This window comes from Callorhinus ursinus, unplaced genomic scaffold, assembly GCF_003265705.2.
Source record: "Callorhinus ursinus isolate GAN/ISIS: 27379988/994484 unplaced genomic scaffold, GSC_fseal_2.0 scaffold29, whole genome shotgun sequence".
In the NCBI taxonomy this organism is placed as follows: Eukaryota; Metazoa; Chordata; class Mammalia; order Carnivora; family Otariidae; genus Callorhinus; species Callorhinus ursinus.
Genome location: NW_027397091.1, coordinates 7862193 through 7877014, shown reverse-complemented (window position 1 = coordinate 7877014; position 14822 = coordinate 7862193). Strand labels below are relative to the sequence as shown.

General features: G+C 39.9%; 1 pseudogene; it reads right to left on the bottom strand.

Moving 5' to 3' along the window:
* Window positions 1–1033: 1033 nt before the first annotated feature.
* Window positions 1034–1495, bottom strand: LOC141370232 (large ribosomal subunit protein uL11-like; annotated as a pseudogene).
* Window positions 1496–14822: the final 13327 nt, after the last annotated feature.

The window sequence follows — 14822 nt, the reverse complement described above, 5'->3', positions numbered from 1 at the left end:
ACCATAGGCTCCAAGAAAATAGATTTTGTGACACTTTTGGACCATTATGGAAGTAGTCAGTGGTCAACTAACCACAAGCCTAGATGAAGAAGAGAGAGATGGAAACTTCTCTCTGTTCTCATATTGCTAACAGTCTTTTCAGGTTCTAACAGGAGTAGAAGTAGGGCAATAAAGGAGAGACTCAGGGCAAGTTGGAACATGAATCTCAGTAAGGTCTACATGAGTTTCCAGAAGTTCCTTTGTTCTTTGCTCTCTTTAAATTTATGACACCATTTTTATAAGAAATAATAATAAAGAACGCATATTGATCTTTTACTGTGTAACAAGTAAATGTGCTAAGAGCTATACAATATTATATCAGTCATCACTCACAACAACCCTAAGTTAGTGAGGTAGGAATTACTGTTCAACAACTACTCACTCTGCCTTCCTCTTTCCATGGGAAAAGTATAATTATCCACCCCCTCAGTGTTGAACTTGGCCATATGACTTGTTTGACAACTGAAATGTGAATGTATGCAAGCAGAGGGTCTGACTGAAATTGCTAAATGGTTTGGCTCATTCTCTTGTTTTCCTGACATTCCGCCTTAGAGAACCATTTCTCTTTCAGCCTGGCACCTGTGGAGGCAATCTGAACCCAACCGTCAGCTAGAACAGAGTTGCACAGTTGATTTACAAACCCCTGAAGGAGAAAAAATATTTATGATTATAAGCCACTGAGATTTGGGGACAGCTATTTGTTACACACCATTATTGTAGTAAAAGAGGACTGATATGGACAAGTTCTATACTTACTACCATTTTCAGATGAAGAAATTCAGGTACAGAGAAGCTAACATAGCTATATTAGTGGAGAAGCTGGAATTTAAACCAAGCAATAAAATTCTAAAACAGTGTCCTTAAATCCTGTTTTATATTGCATATTCAATGCTTAAGATAAATACTGTAATTTCATTCTATGTGAAATGCATCACTTTTTTTTTTTTTTTGGTTGTCAAATGATTCTTTATTGAAATATTTTCTTTTGTAGTTCTTAACTGGCTGGGCACTCCACTGTACCATTATTGATGTCATCTATGATGTCATGAGGGTAGTGGTCATCAACATTGCAGCCTACAGATTGGGCAGTCCCCAGGATCTCTTTAATGGTTCCAGAGAGTTCTCCAGCTAAAGACTGGTGCCACATTTGTTGGTCAGTGTTGACAATCTCATCAAAAGTGAAATTTCCACTGTGCTTAATGTCTTTCTGCTACTTTCTGTCTGTTGGCAGTTCCTTGAGGGGTTTGATAATCAGGACAAAGGCAGAAGGTACCACTTCAATCTGGGCCTGTCTGTTCTGAATGGTCGGTTTCACTGGAATCCTCAGAGCCTTCCAATCACTGGCTGCCTTGGTGATGTCATCACCAGCTTTGTTTGGAGACAGACTCAGGGGGCCGATCTTTGGGGCCAAAACAGAAGTGGCTCTGACTTCCCCACTGGTGCACCTCAGGTACATGACTTTGATCTCGTTGGGGTCAAACTTAGGCAGCGTGGTGGAGGTGGCTGGTGTCCAGTGAACCCGGATTTGGGATGACTGAAGTCCACTGCACCTTCACCTTCACCGAGTCAAAAGCCAAAAGAAGCTAAAGTGCATAACTTCTATGTGTTAAGAGATCTTTGAATTCCACCTCAAATCAAGATTGTTATTTTATTTCCTGGGTCTTTTTAAGCATTCTCAGATGATTAATGTCTATGAATGGGCCAGCATTTAACATATGATTACTATGAATATTGTAACCAAAGAAATGACACTAAAATGTCCAATCATTCATTCAGGAATTATACACATTATTTTCATTTTCAAGAGATAATGAGTTATTATTGAAAAACACCTGATTTTCTTATCAGTGGAAAACTCGGGGCAACTCCAACTTAAAGAGAGATGAGAAACAGTTGAGAACAGGCCTATGTCTAAGCCTGTGTGCTTTAAGAGATCTAAGCCATTAGAAGAAAGATATATAAGATATATAAACGAGGAACTGTAACTTGCATTTAACTAAACATTTAAATTAAATAATTAATTATAATACTTTCTTTTTAATTTTCAGAAGTAGCAATCACAAAAACCTTTCCTCTTATTATTTCACTCTCACAATCAAACTTTTCCTATATGTACTGAAATGTATACAGTTTAGTCTAACAGATTGTGTGAACCCCCCCTTTTTCTTCATTTATTGAATTTAGACTTTAAGAAATTCTTGAAACTTCCTGGGGAATTGCAAGACCCCAACAGAACTTCCATGCACACCCTTCCTCAGAACAACTCCATCCATCATCCCCTGCCACTGTGGCTGCTTTCACAGCCCTTAGAGAAGATAAACTTGTGACCCAAGCTGGGAAGTTGGGACTGACTCATGCTGAGAAGTTGAGCAGTATAAAGGGCATCTGGTACTTTAATTTATTCCTTCAGACTTCCCACTGCCCTTACCAGAAGCTTACTGCCACAGAACTCCAGGCTCTTTCAACTCAAACCACTTATATACCTAGCTAGAGATGCATAACTATAAAAGTTCCAAACCATTAGTTTAGATTCTTTCCAGACCTCTTCAGAAGGTCTGCCCTAAAGACAGTGACATGCAATAAATGACCTCAAAGGTAACATGCCATGAAATACTTACTGGAAAGATGACCTAGGATGGAAGAGGCATAATAAAGAAAGGCATTTTAAGATTCTGCCTCTAATTCTCTGAAAGGCATCTTACCTCTTTCAGCCTGTGAGTACCAGGAACAAAATGGCAACATTAATACTGTTCCCCTCAACTCCATGCTGGATTAACAAACTGTCCTTCTGTGGCTCTCCACGGGGTCTCCCATCATGGCTTGCAAAAAGTATCTGAAAAGATAAAAATATATATTATAGTTCCAAAGTAAAACAAAATGCCTGCCAGTTTTATAGATTCAATACAAGGTCTGCACTAAGCCCAGCACTGCACTGTGGATCATGGGAAATGCATGATAATGATGAAGCCTTCCTCCCTCCCTTCAAGTTGCTCACAAAGCAGATATTCATTCAGCAAATAACTGTAAACCACAAGCTCAAGGTGTCCCAGACCCCGAGGAAGAATAAGGGGGCAAATCAATCTATTATCCCAATTTCAGGACTTTGCAGTCTACAAGAAGAGAGAAAACAGACACTAAGTTATTCTAATAAAAAACAGAAAGTGATGTGTGCCTAAGAGAGACCCAGATAATGGACAATAATGGATTAAGGAGAAAAGAAATTACTTAGAAGTAAGGGGGATGACTTATTTCGCTTAGCATAAGTCAGTCAGAGAAAGACATGTATCATATCATCTCACTGATATGAGGAATTCTTAATCTCAGGAAACAAACTGAGGGTTGCTGGAGTGGTTGGGGGTGGGAGGGATGGGGTGGCTGGGCGATAGACATGGAGAGGGTATGTGCTATGGTGAACACTGTGAATTGTGTAAGACTGTTGAATCACAGAACTGTACCTCTGAAACAAATAATACATTATATGTTAAAAAAAAAAAAGATGATAGTAGGAAGGGAAAAATGAAGGGGGGGGAATTCGGAGGGAGAGACGAACCATGAGAGACTATGGACTCTGAGAAACAAACTGAGGGTTCTAGAGAGGAGGGGGGTGGGGGGATGGGTTAGCCTGGTGATGGGTATTAAAGAGGGCACGTATTGAATGGAACACTGGGTGTTATATGCAAACAATGAATCATGGAACACTACATCAAAAACTAATGATGTAATGTATGGTGATTAACATAACATAATAAAATAAAATTTAAAAAAAAAGAAGTAAGGGGGATGGATCAGGGAGGAACTCTCCACTGAGGGAGCTTTTGAGGTGGGTCTTCGAAGATAGGAGTTGGACGTATGGAGACGAAGGGAAAGCACTCTAAACAGAAGAGAATTTTATTCAGATGAGTAAAGGACACAGAATGGGAGTGTATGGAAATAACAGTTCCCTCAGACTCAACTGTAGGAGACATAGTTGGCACTAATGGGAAATAAGATGGAAAAAGTTGAGAGGAAATTTCAAAGGGCCATGACGATGAGGCTCAGGAAGTTGGCACTTATTCAAATTCTCTTCTGCTGAGTTCTGGGAGTTGTGAAGACAGAATGGGCAATGATCCAGGATACTCTCCTGTGTGACCAGAACAGCCTGCTTTTATCTAGTTGACATACTGGAGTTTCTGGATAAGATTTCATTTGGGGGACCACATATGAAACCACTGCTGTCAGCAAACTGAAGCTGTGCAAGGTTTTTAAGAGGGTCTGGTGAGTCAGAAGATCAGATGCCAAAAGATGAATCTGGTGGTAGCAGTGTGTATGGTGGATTACAGGGAGGAGAGTGTAAACTTGGAAGGATGAATTAAGAGGTTGTTAAACATCCCCAGGTAAAGGACCTGGGGACCTGAAGTCAAGCACAGTGGTGTGAGAGAGGAGGCTGGACACTTAAGGAGCACAAAGAAGTCAACATTCTGGGACTTGGACGCAAGTGGAATACTCAGGGAAGTCAAGAGTTTTGAGTCTAGAAAATGGGAAGCCATCGCTAGAAATAAAGAACACGGAACACAAGACAAGTTTGGAAAATGAGAAGCCAAGTTCAGTTTGGGAAATATTACGTTTGAGGTTCTGGCAAGATTTCCAGAAGGCAAATAGTTTGGTGAGAATGTCTTGCAGGCAGTTAGGGAACAAAAAATCTCACTGGATAAACACACACATAAGAGATGAACACATTAAACAGTTATTCATATACATGGGGGTATTTTTTAATGAAATGAAAAAGCTCATTACATGCCAGACTCCACTTAACTATTTGCTTCCCTGATTTATATTCCTGATCCCCAAATGCATCAAGTACACAAGTTTTGGTCCCAGACCCTCTGTACTTCCTTCTCCTCATTCTTCTACTCAGAGATTTATTTACTACCAACTTCAAAAATCCACATTCCATATCTTTATTTCCAGCCCCAGAGCTCCAACTGCCTGCTAGAGATGGCCACGTGGCTTGGGCATCCCAACCCAATCAAAACAAAGATGAACTCATCTATTTCTCTCCTCTGTAACTGGTGCTTCCTCCAAATGTCCCTATTTCTTTGAACAGGGACTTGAAGCTCTGGTGCCTCAGACCTCCCCTCACTCATATTGTCCTAGAATAGCATTTTTCCAGCATGTCGTTTCCCTGCTCAAAAGTCTTGGAGAGTTCCTCAATGTGGACAAAATCAAAGCCAAGTTTCTTTATCTAGATTTCAAGGCCATCCATGGGTCCACCCCAAATTGCCTTTCCAACCACAGTTCCCACTGCCTCTCTGCCCAAGCCTGCTCTGAGGAAACCATCCTGAACTTGACCCTCAAGCATGCCTACCTTGATTCCTTCCCACCTTCTCAAACATGTTGGCATACCTTTCTTCAGCCAGAGATCATTCCTCCCCTGCCCATTCTTCACCTGGTGTGTACCCATCCTCCAAGCCTTGACTAAAGTCCCATCTCATCCTGAATGCCTTCCTTGTTGACTCTAGGCCAGAAAGGGTACTTCCTCTGTACTCACTAAACAAACCAGATGGTGTTTGCCTATCTATTTCCTCATGTGTGATATGGGGTTATAACGATACCTATGTCATAGGACTGTTTTGCAAATGAAATAAGTGCTCAATAAATAATTATTATTATCAGGATATAAGTAGGAATAAGATATAGTCCCTGACCTCAGGAGCTCAAAATCCAAATGGGATTTGGGGAAGACAATAGATTAGGGAAGGGAGATGCAGTTAATAGGACAATTCTTCACTACTCATCTGTCTTTTCCAGGATGTAAGGCATGGTTCTTCCACATAAATGGAAGGCATGGACAAAGTAAGTTTAATATTTAATGAATAACTCTTTGGAAAGTGTCTCATTTCTTTTTGGTGCTTTTTACTTCTCCTAGGAGATTGTGTACTAAATAATTCTATTTTCACAAAATTTACATTTTAATTCCAACAAAGATTTTTACTCATATGACTCCATTTCAAAATAATAGTATTATTATTAACAGCCTGATATTTAGTATCTTCAAGGGATAGGTCCTCATCCCTATGTGCCTGCATATCACACACACACACACACACACACACACACACACACCCCTAGATGTCCAATGCATATGTACTCAGAGACTTGAAAAAAGCACTGAATCTAGAGAAGGAAGTAAGAAAGGAAAGAAATTCCTGTCTCAGCTCCATCTCTAGAAGAGGAATTGAGTACATTAATTATCCTAGCCACACCTCAGTCTACTCATTTGTAAAATGTATACACTAGACTGTGGCTCCCAGTCCTGGTTGATCATAGATGCCCATCGAGAGAGATTTGTAAAAAATCATGTTCTTGATTTCCAATCTGGACCTGCTGGGTCAGAACATCCAGGGGGAAGAGCCTGGAAATCTGTACCTTAAAAAAGCATTCCAGGTAATTATGATAGCCAATAAAATTTGGGAATCCCTTTCTCAATTCTGATTCTTCTCACATTAAAGACATATTCCTCTCCAAAGAGCCTTCAGCAACCTGGAGTCAGGGATCCAGGGCAGACAGATTGTAACAGTTCTAAGACAGAAGCTAAAATAATGGACAGAGTCTCCTCCCTCCTAGCTTTATGCTCAGAAACACCCTTTCCTTTCACTTCTCAACTGTGGTTTCTGATCAACATAAACATCTCAACCATTTATGATTCTTTCACAAGATGCCTAAGAGCAAAGAAAACACTTTGATTATTTTGATACCTCTTAAGGACTTAAAGCCAGCTTTGAACATGTGACACAAAATCTCCCTCATGAGATAATATTGTTGCAGTTGGTGAATTCGATTTGAATGAGATGCATATCTTCAGTTGTTTCACTTACTCAACTGTGTTATTTTAAAATCTTGTTGAGTCCTCCCTGTTTACATAAAGATACATTTAAGGAATTATGCTCAGCTTTACTGGCTTTGATGGGGCCTCTTCTATAAAATGCCACTTTGCTGGGGCTTTCACTCAATCAGCTTAAGAGGAAACTTCTTCCCACTCTCCCAGGGGAGCTCCAGGGCTCTGCTTTGCAAAATCCAGAGTGCAAATTTTTCTAGAAGAGAAAGCCACCTACAGGAGCTTCATAGGCAGAAAAGTTTCCAAACTCCAAACTAGTTTCTAGGAAATGTGTTTGTTCACCAAATATGACCATGTGCCCTTCTCCCATACCATATGTCTGGTTCCTATGTACAAACAAACAAAATGACCCAAATTCTCTGAAACTAACTTTTACGATGTGTGCTTCTTTCTCCCGGTTTGCAGCATTGGAAACCTGATCCAAAGGGACCCTATTTTCTGGTTAAAGGCTCTCAGCTTCTGGAACCCGACTGCCTGGCTTCATCTTTTGCTAGCTACATGAATTTAGGCAAGGTACTCATGGTCTTTGTGTATCCATTTACCTGCCTGAAAAATAATAATAGTGCCCACCCAAGAGGTTTCTGTGAAGTTTAAATCAGATGTATATAAAAGGCTGAAAATAAATCCTGCCACATAGCAAATACCCCATGAGTGCTATTATTTCTTCTTACAGGACTTCAGCATTTTAAGGCAAAATAAGTAAAAAGAGTTCCTATACCCCATCTGTCCCACCACCTCAGCAATAGTCCGTTGTCTTCTTGAATGGTTTGACTTTGTCTACACTAAGAAGCCTGTTCAACCAGGCGAACAACTGCTCAAAGAGAGACTTGAATGAGCTCCCTTGGATGACTGTCACTCTTAACTGAAGGACACAATTTTGTTCACTCTCTTTATTTGGTATCAAAGGGACATCACTAGCCAGGTTCCATATGCTCCATTCTCATGCCATTGTGAAGCCATTTCTAATAACTCTTGTGCACCAGCAACATCAGAACACCATTGCTTCAGCTCATCCCCTACTGCTGCCATTCTGGAGGTGAGGGATGCACAGTTCAACCTCAGTTGACCTCAGTGGTTAATATCCAATAGACACCCAACAAATACTTGAATAATTAAAATCTGCCCTCCCAGCCCTACCTACTGAGGCACACAGACTGTAGCATGGCACTATCTCAGATTGTCCTTCAAAGGGCAGAAGAGGTAGAAAGGAAAGAAAAGAGGGTTGGGGTTATAAATACTTTGCCATGAAAAGCTAGGGATTGTGATATCCACTGGAAGGGAGAACATAAGTATGAAGTGGTGGGCATTTAAATAGGATTCCATCTGTTCTATGCCTAGATTCAAATTTTTATTTGACATAGATGAGAACGCACAAAACCTTACACCATTTCCAGGAAAATGACAGGAGAACTACCCAGGATTCTGGATGAGTTACTTGACACAGGAGACTGACAAGTCAAATAGTTGGGCACATTTAAACAGTCAAGGGGTTCCCTGCACCAGAAAGCCTTGAACAACATCAGCTCCTTGGCCATAGGGAGTCCTGTGCTCATTTCCTACTGAGCAAGATAGCTCTGTGTTCAACAAGGACAATGGAAAACCAACTCATGCAGAGAGTCAGTTTGTTGGCAAAGCTTCCAGAAGAAAAGAAACTTATCACTAAGATGATGAAACCTAAAATTTCATTGATTTAAAATGGGTGTTGAGAGTAGGACGATGTTTACTAAAACATGATTTGGAGAGATGATCTTGATTTACTTCAGAGCCATGCATAATTAAGCTAAGACTGTAAGTTATTTTCCCTCAAGTGTTGCATGATGTTCAAAGTATGTGGCAAAGAGTTAGCTCTTTATGGAGTTTTTATTACATCCTGTTCATTAGGACACTAAAAACTCAGCCTACTCCCAAACCTAATATCATATTTAGAATTCTGATATTTAGAAATGTAATGAACCTTCAATATTTAGTTCATATCTGGGAGGAAGGGGAGAATGAACAGCTCTACACAGGAAAAATAATATGAATTATTCAGAAGAAATGACTCCATAATAGCTTAATCTGCTCTGTTTCCACATATTTGTAACTGATACAGCTTCAGGAAGTAAAGAAGTTACACCCATCCTAGTTTTAACTGAAAAAGCCCATGGCATTCTGGGAGTAGTCTCTTCTTATCAGTGTTACTTTGGGGAACACAATAGCTCCTAGGTAATGCCAGTCATTGGGAGATCAACCAAATTGTGAATTCTCTACCCCAAGACAGTGGTTTAATTAATGTAAAAAAATCTCCAATATAATGGATTCTGTTATTCTCAGGACATAAAAGAAAAGGGATGGCATTTACATTTCAAAACATCCTATAAGAACATCATTTACTATTAATAAGTTTGCTGTTGGTGGCCAAGAAAATGACCTACGAGTGAAATTTTATTTATGCAGAATTTGTTTATTGACTACTTACTTTTTAGTCTGATCTATGTTGCACACAGCTTAATATGCTGAACCTTTCTCTGTTTTCTTGGTCTGTGTTTCTCCTGGCCATCTCTGTCACCAGGACTATGCTGCCACAGGAAAATGTGCATGTTCTTGGCACAGCTGTCACATGGATAAAGAAGTGAACAGTGGAAACCCGAGCAGCACAAAATTTTGTATGTAAAAACAAAACGAGTCACAGATACTGAAAAAATATATTACTTACAGAGGACAAAAAGTGAAGTGACTATAGATTTAGAAAGAGCAGAGGCTAAAGGAACTGAGATTGGCTCCTGAGGGTGGCTGAGTGATATATGGACGGTTCCTCCATCACAATTCTCTATCCCCAAGGAGAAAACAACCAAAAATTGGCTTCAACTCATTCCAGAAAGATGTCAGCTTTGCTCTTAGGATGAATTCTTGGTGAATAAGTTGACACGTATCATGTTAGGTTACAAAGAGAAATCTTGTAATCTCCCTCCAAGGAGATGTTGAGACAGGAAAAGCCCAGGAACGTGCAAGACCATTTCAAGGGTCCGATTCACCCGGAGCCAGAAGAACAAACTAGAAGACTTCCTGGGGTCCTTATAGGCTCAGGATTTTCTAAAAATTCAACAAACATGAGGCCATAGAAGTGTCTGATCTGCACTGAGTTCAGCAATTTTGGCAAATTCCAAATACTTTTCCTTCTTACAAATGAGGTTAACAGCAAGAATGGATTTTACAAGGGCATTTTACAACCAATCAGCACCTCATGGGATGGGATAAATACCTGCTTTTTCCTTAATATGGTAAATGGCTGGACACAGTTTAAAATAGAGTCAGAGCTCAGTGCAATTAAAAGAATTGGGGGGGGGGTGTGGAACCGCGTCCAGAATAGCCATGTAGAATGTCAGCATTTCAGGAGGAGAGTCAGTGGACCTTGTGTTCACTGGGGAGTTTCACTGAATTCTTTAACCAAAGTCAATCTGCCACATTGAGGAAATGCAGGGTCAGGCTTAATGCTTTTGGTCCCAAGGGAAAGTTGTCCAATTGCCAGAATGTGAAGGAGAAAGAAAAGGAAAATTATCTCCTTTTCTGTCAGTGCTATGAGCAGTGACTGAGAAGAAAAGGATCCCATGCTAAGGCCCACAAAGAGAGAGCCTACTGTCACTTGTCACTCTCTCAGTTGAGACTTGTTCCTGCCACACTAGAGACATGCATGGCAACCCAGACTCTCAGTGAAAAAAAATTAGAAATTTTCTAATTCAGAGTATGCGCACACACACACACATATCTCAAAATATCACACCAGCTAAAGAAGACCAATAGCCCAAGACATTTTTTCTCCTTCTCTCATAAGAAAGTCACAATCCAGGCAAGAAAACCAGCTGAAGGACAGCACTATCTTAAGAACTCAAGATAGTTGCCCCAGTCTACCCTGCCCTGAAACGCAACCTCCTGCTTCCTCTCTAGGCAGCCACTTCCCAAAGAGACATCATCATCCCTCTGCTTGGGAAGAGATTTCAGTAATCTGCCTTAATTGCTGGGCTTCCAAACAGCTTTTGACTCCACCACAATTATACCTTAAAAATCCCACACCCATTTTGCGTCCTAAGCCATGGAATTTTTAAAGACAATTTAAATCCAAAAACTTGGGCCCATATTACTCTGCCAAATAAGTCATGTATGTGGAAAATGAAACCCGTTGGAAAGCACCAGGCTGTGCCTAGGTGGTCACTAGTCTATTGTCTTGTTTTTGTTTTTTTTTTTTTAATTCTTTTCTTTTGTTCTTTTACTTCTTCTCTTGGTACTAAATGAAAAAGAAGAAAGCCTTGTGATCCCCAAGTTGAATGGAGAGCCCCCTATAAAATAATTCATATCGTGTGAAAAAAAAAAACAACCACCACAATGCTATCCACTGAAATAAAAATGGAAACTTTGTAAACGGTTACCAAGCAAAGACAACAAAAGTGTCCCCTTTCAGAGTTGATAAGAGATCATGAGGATGAAATTGTGCACAGCACTTTGAAAACTAGAAACCTTAGTCTTAGGACCTCATTCTTTTAAAGCAAATAGCTCTGAAAGCTTGCTGTATCCAAAACTGGCTCCATCGTATGCCATGATTTTGATCCATGACACTCTGAAACGATTATTGCTATAATCAAATACACACTGATTACCTATAGCGCTCTATGCCATTTACACTTAAGAAAAATAATTCTTAAAACATGTCACCATGAGGACATAATAAAATGAACCAATCCTGAGCAAAAGTCATGTTCTTTAAAAACAACAAATAAATAGAGGAACAAGTATTTTTGTTTGAAAGCTCACAAAATTGGAAACAAGGCAAGTCAATAAAATTTCTTCCAAACCACGTTTCCCTACCCCTGGAAAGCATTTTATGAGATAATGAAAACCTCTAACATTGAGTGATGTGATTAAGTAATAAAAGGCTGGATTTTCCTTCCTATGTAACCCCACAGGGTGCTTCCTAGAGTACTGCAAAGGTCTGTATAAAGAGTTAACTGTGTGTTGGTATAACACCAGATTACAGGTGTTTGTTAAGGGAGATCCCGCTGAGATTTTTCTCTAGACTGGTTAAACAACAGCTTCATTCTCTCTCACTCTAATGGGCCAGTTAGAAAGCCCTACCCTTCCTAGAAGGCTCTGTGCACAGGGTACATGGGTGCATTGCTTCAGCCTCAAGTCTGCAGGAAAAGCAAGCTTGTACACTTGAAATCTTGTGAGTAGAGGAGAGAGCTTGCACAAAGAACCAACTTTCCCTCCACATGCTTCAAAGGAGACTATGGGGCTTACCTGCTGCAGTTATGCCAGTCCACTAAGAGAAGACGTATGGCAAGCCCCTGCCCTTGGGAATGCAACACTTAAAAGTACAATGAATGTGCCCCTCGCCAGGTTTAATCTCACGCTGTCCCTCTGGAGGAACGGTGCAGGGCACACAAGCTTCACCCAGACCGCCGCTCCGCAAGTTCCTGGTAACAAGCAGGTTAAGCCAGCCAATAAATCAACCCTCAAACCAGGGCTTCATCACCATATACCCTGGATGCTAGGAGCTTTGCAGCCATCTGAAATTTCTTTAATGGGACTATCCTGATGGACACAAATTCCTGGGTTCTGTCATCATAAAAGAACTGCTTCCAACAATATTTATGAGTAGGTGCTTTCATGGCTTATCCTCATATTTTTCTCCTACTATTCCAACTGCTTGTATTCTAAATTCTTCTCCCATGAAGCCTTTCCATCAATAGGCTCATGTATAACTGCATGTGGTAGGGAGGTTGTATGTGTGGTAGGGAGGCTGGCTTCTATTTTTCATAACTTTTTATTTTGAAATGATTTCAAGTTTAGAGAAAAGTTGCAAATCTGAAATGTCCTTTATACCAACACATTTTAATATTTTTCCATGTTGTTTAATACCAGCCCACACTCTGTGTATTTCTGAACCATGTGACAGTAGGCTGTACATTTGATGCCTTACTCGGCAATACCTCAATGTCTATTTCCTAAGAAGAGTCTCTTACATAATCACAGTTCAGTTCTCAAATTCAATAAATTTAACATTGATGTAATACTTTGTTATCTAATCTATAGTCCATATATACATTTCATCATGTGCCCCCCACAATGAACTTTACAACGATTATGGTTCAGATAAAGGATCTAGTTCAGGATCACAAGTTGCACTCAGTTGTCATGTCTCTATAGTCTCCTTGAACCTGGAAGCAATCCCCCAGCTTTTCATTTATTTTATAGACTAGCCTCAGTTTGGGTTTCTCTGATATTTCCTTGTGATTAGGTTCCTGGGTTGCATTAGGGGCTGCAAGACTACATAACGATGTGTTCTTCCAAAAGTATCTCATCTCAGAACCCATGATATTCATTTGCCTGTTTGTGGTGATATTAATTTCTGTCACTTGGCTAAGATGCTGTTCCATGTCTTCACTGCACAGTTAACTATTTCCCTTCTGTACTTTTAGATACCTTGCAATTATGTAAGTATCCTGCTCTTCGTTGAACCTCCACCTCTAGATTTGGTACCCACTGATGATTCCTGCCTGAATCCATTTTTATTCTAGTGGTCATGTGCTTTCTTTTTAAGTACAAAACAGAAATTTAATTCACTAAACACCATCACAAGGTAGGAAAAAAAAACACAAAACCCTTAGATTGCATTAGCATACTACTTACCAACCTTCTTCATCCACAGGGTCATGATGTCACAAAAATGACGAAAGAGGAAAATATATATGCTACAAATGGGCCAGGTTTGCCACAACATGCTTCTCTTTTATCCTAGTTTCTCCAAAGGATTCTCATCCCCAGAAGTGAGAGAGTCTGAGTCTGAAATCATGACGCCATCTTCTACTCCTTTGATTCAATATCAAGCATTTTTCATTATGATTACACGCAGTCACTAGTCCAGGGCATTTCCTCCCTTTTGTTTAAATTGCCTCTAGAATAAACATCTCAAAACTTAGGATGGCAGCCAACGGAAGATAATCTCTCAGGGGAAAACACTGGAATCCTCACAACTTCCATCAGTAAGAAGCAGAGGAAAATGACAAGTTGCCATTCATTTCCGAAGAAATCACTTCACAGTAAAGTTCCTCACCTTCAGTTCCATGGAGTGAGAGTTAAAATGTTAAATTTTATGTAGGGCAAATAAATCATAACATTTCCCATGGAAACAGAAACACATACGCATACATTATGTATAAAATTTACACCCATACACACTTTTCCTTGTAAGAAGAGCTCCAGGGATCTCAGAAACCTGATATGTTCATTATCAAGAGAATACTATACGATCACATGAAATGAAACAAAGTGGAACCTACTGGTTAGGGGAATCCTATAACTTATCCCCTCTAGGGTTTACCTTGTTCACTAAAAATAAGCATATTTCCTTGAGCACAGATGGCAAATGTGAGGTGACAATTCATTCTCCAAGAAAGCATGCTACTTCCCAAGGGGCAAATTCTCACTTCAAGTTGTGGAATATTCACGTGCTTAAAACAACTCTCCAATCTGTAGGCCTACTGAAGTGAGAATTATCTAGTAAACAGGGGTTTGACTAAAAATAAAAAATAATGAAGATAAAGTGACCAAGGCCAACATACAGATGATGATATGACCAGTCCTACTTTCCTCCTGACTAATTAGAATCTGGCAATAGGAGTTACAGCTTGTCATCTAATGGAGATTTGCTCGTCTTTCTTGTATTGATCTATAGTGTGTAAAGATACTGTATCAAAATCCCCGCAGGCCAGCCAGGTGAAAAAGACTGTCCATCTTCACAGAGTGAAAGCATATTGCACTGTGTTGTATGGCATCCTATCATGGCAGGTCTTACTGTACTTGAGCTGGAAGCAATGTAGATAGCATTTTACAGCTCCCTCATCTTATAGGCAAAGCAACAAAGACACTATTTGAA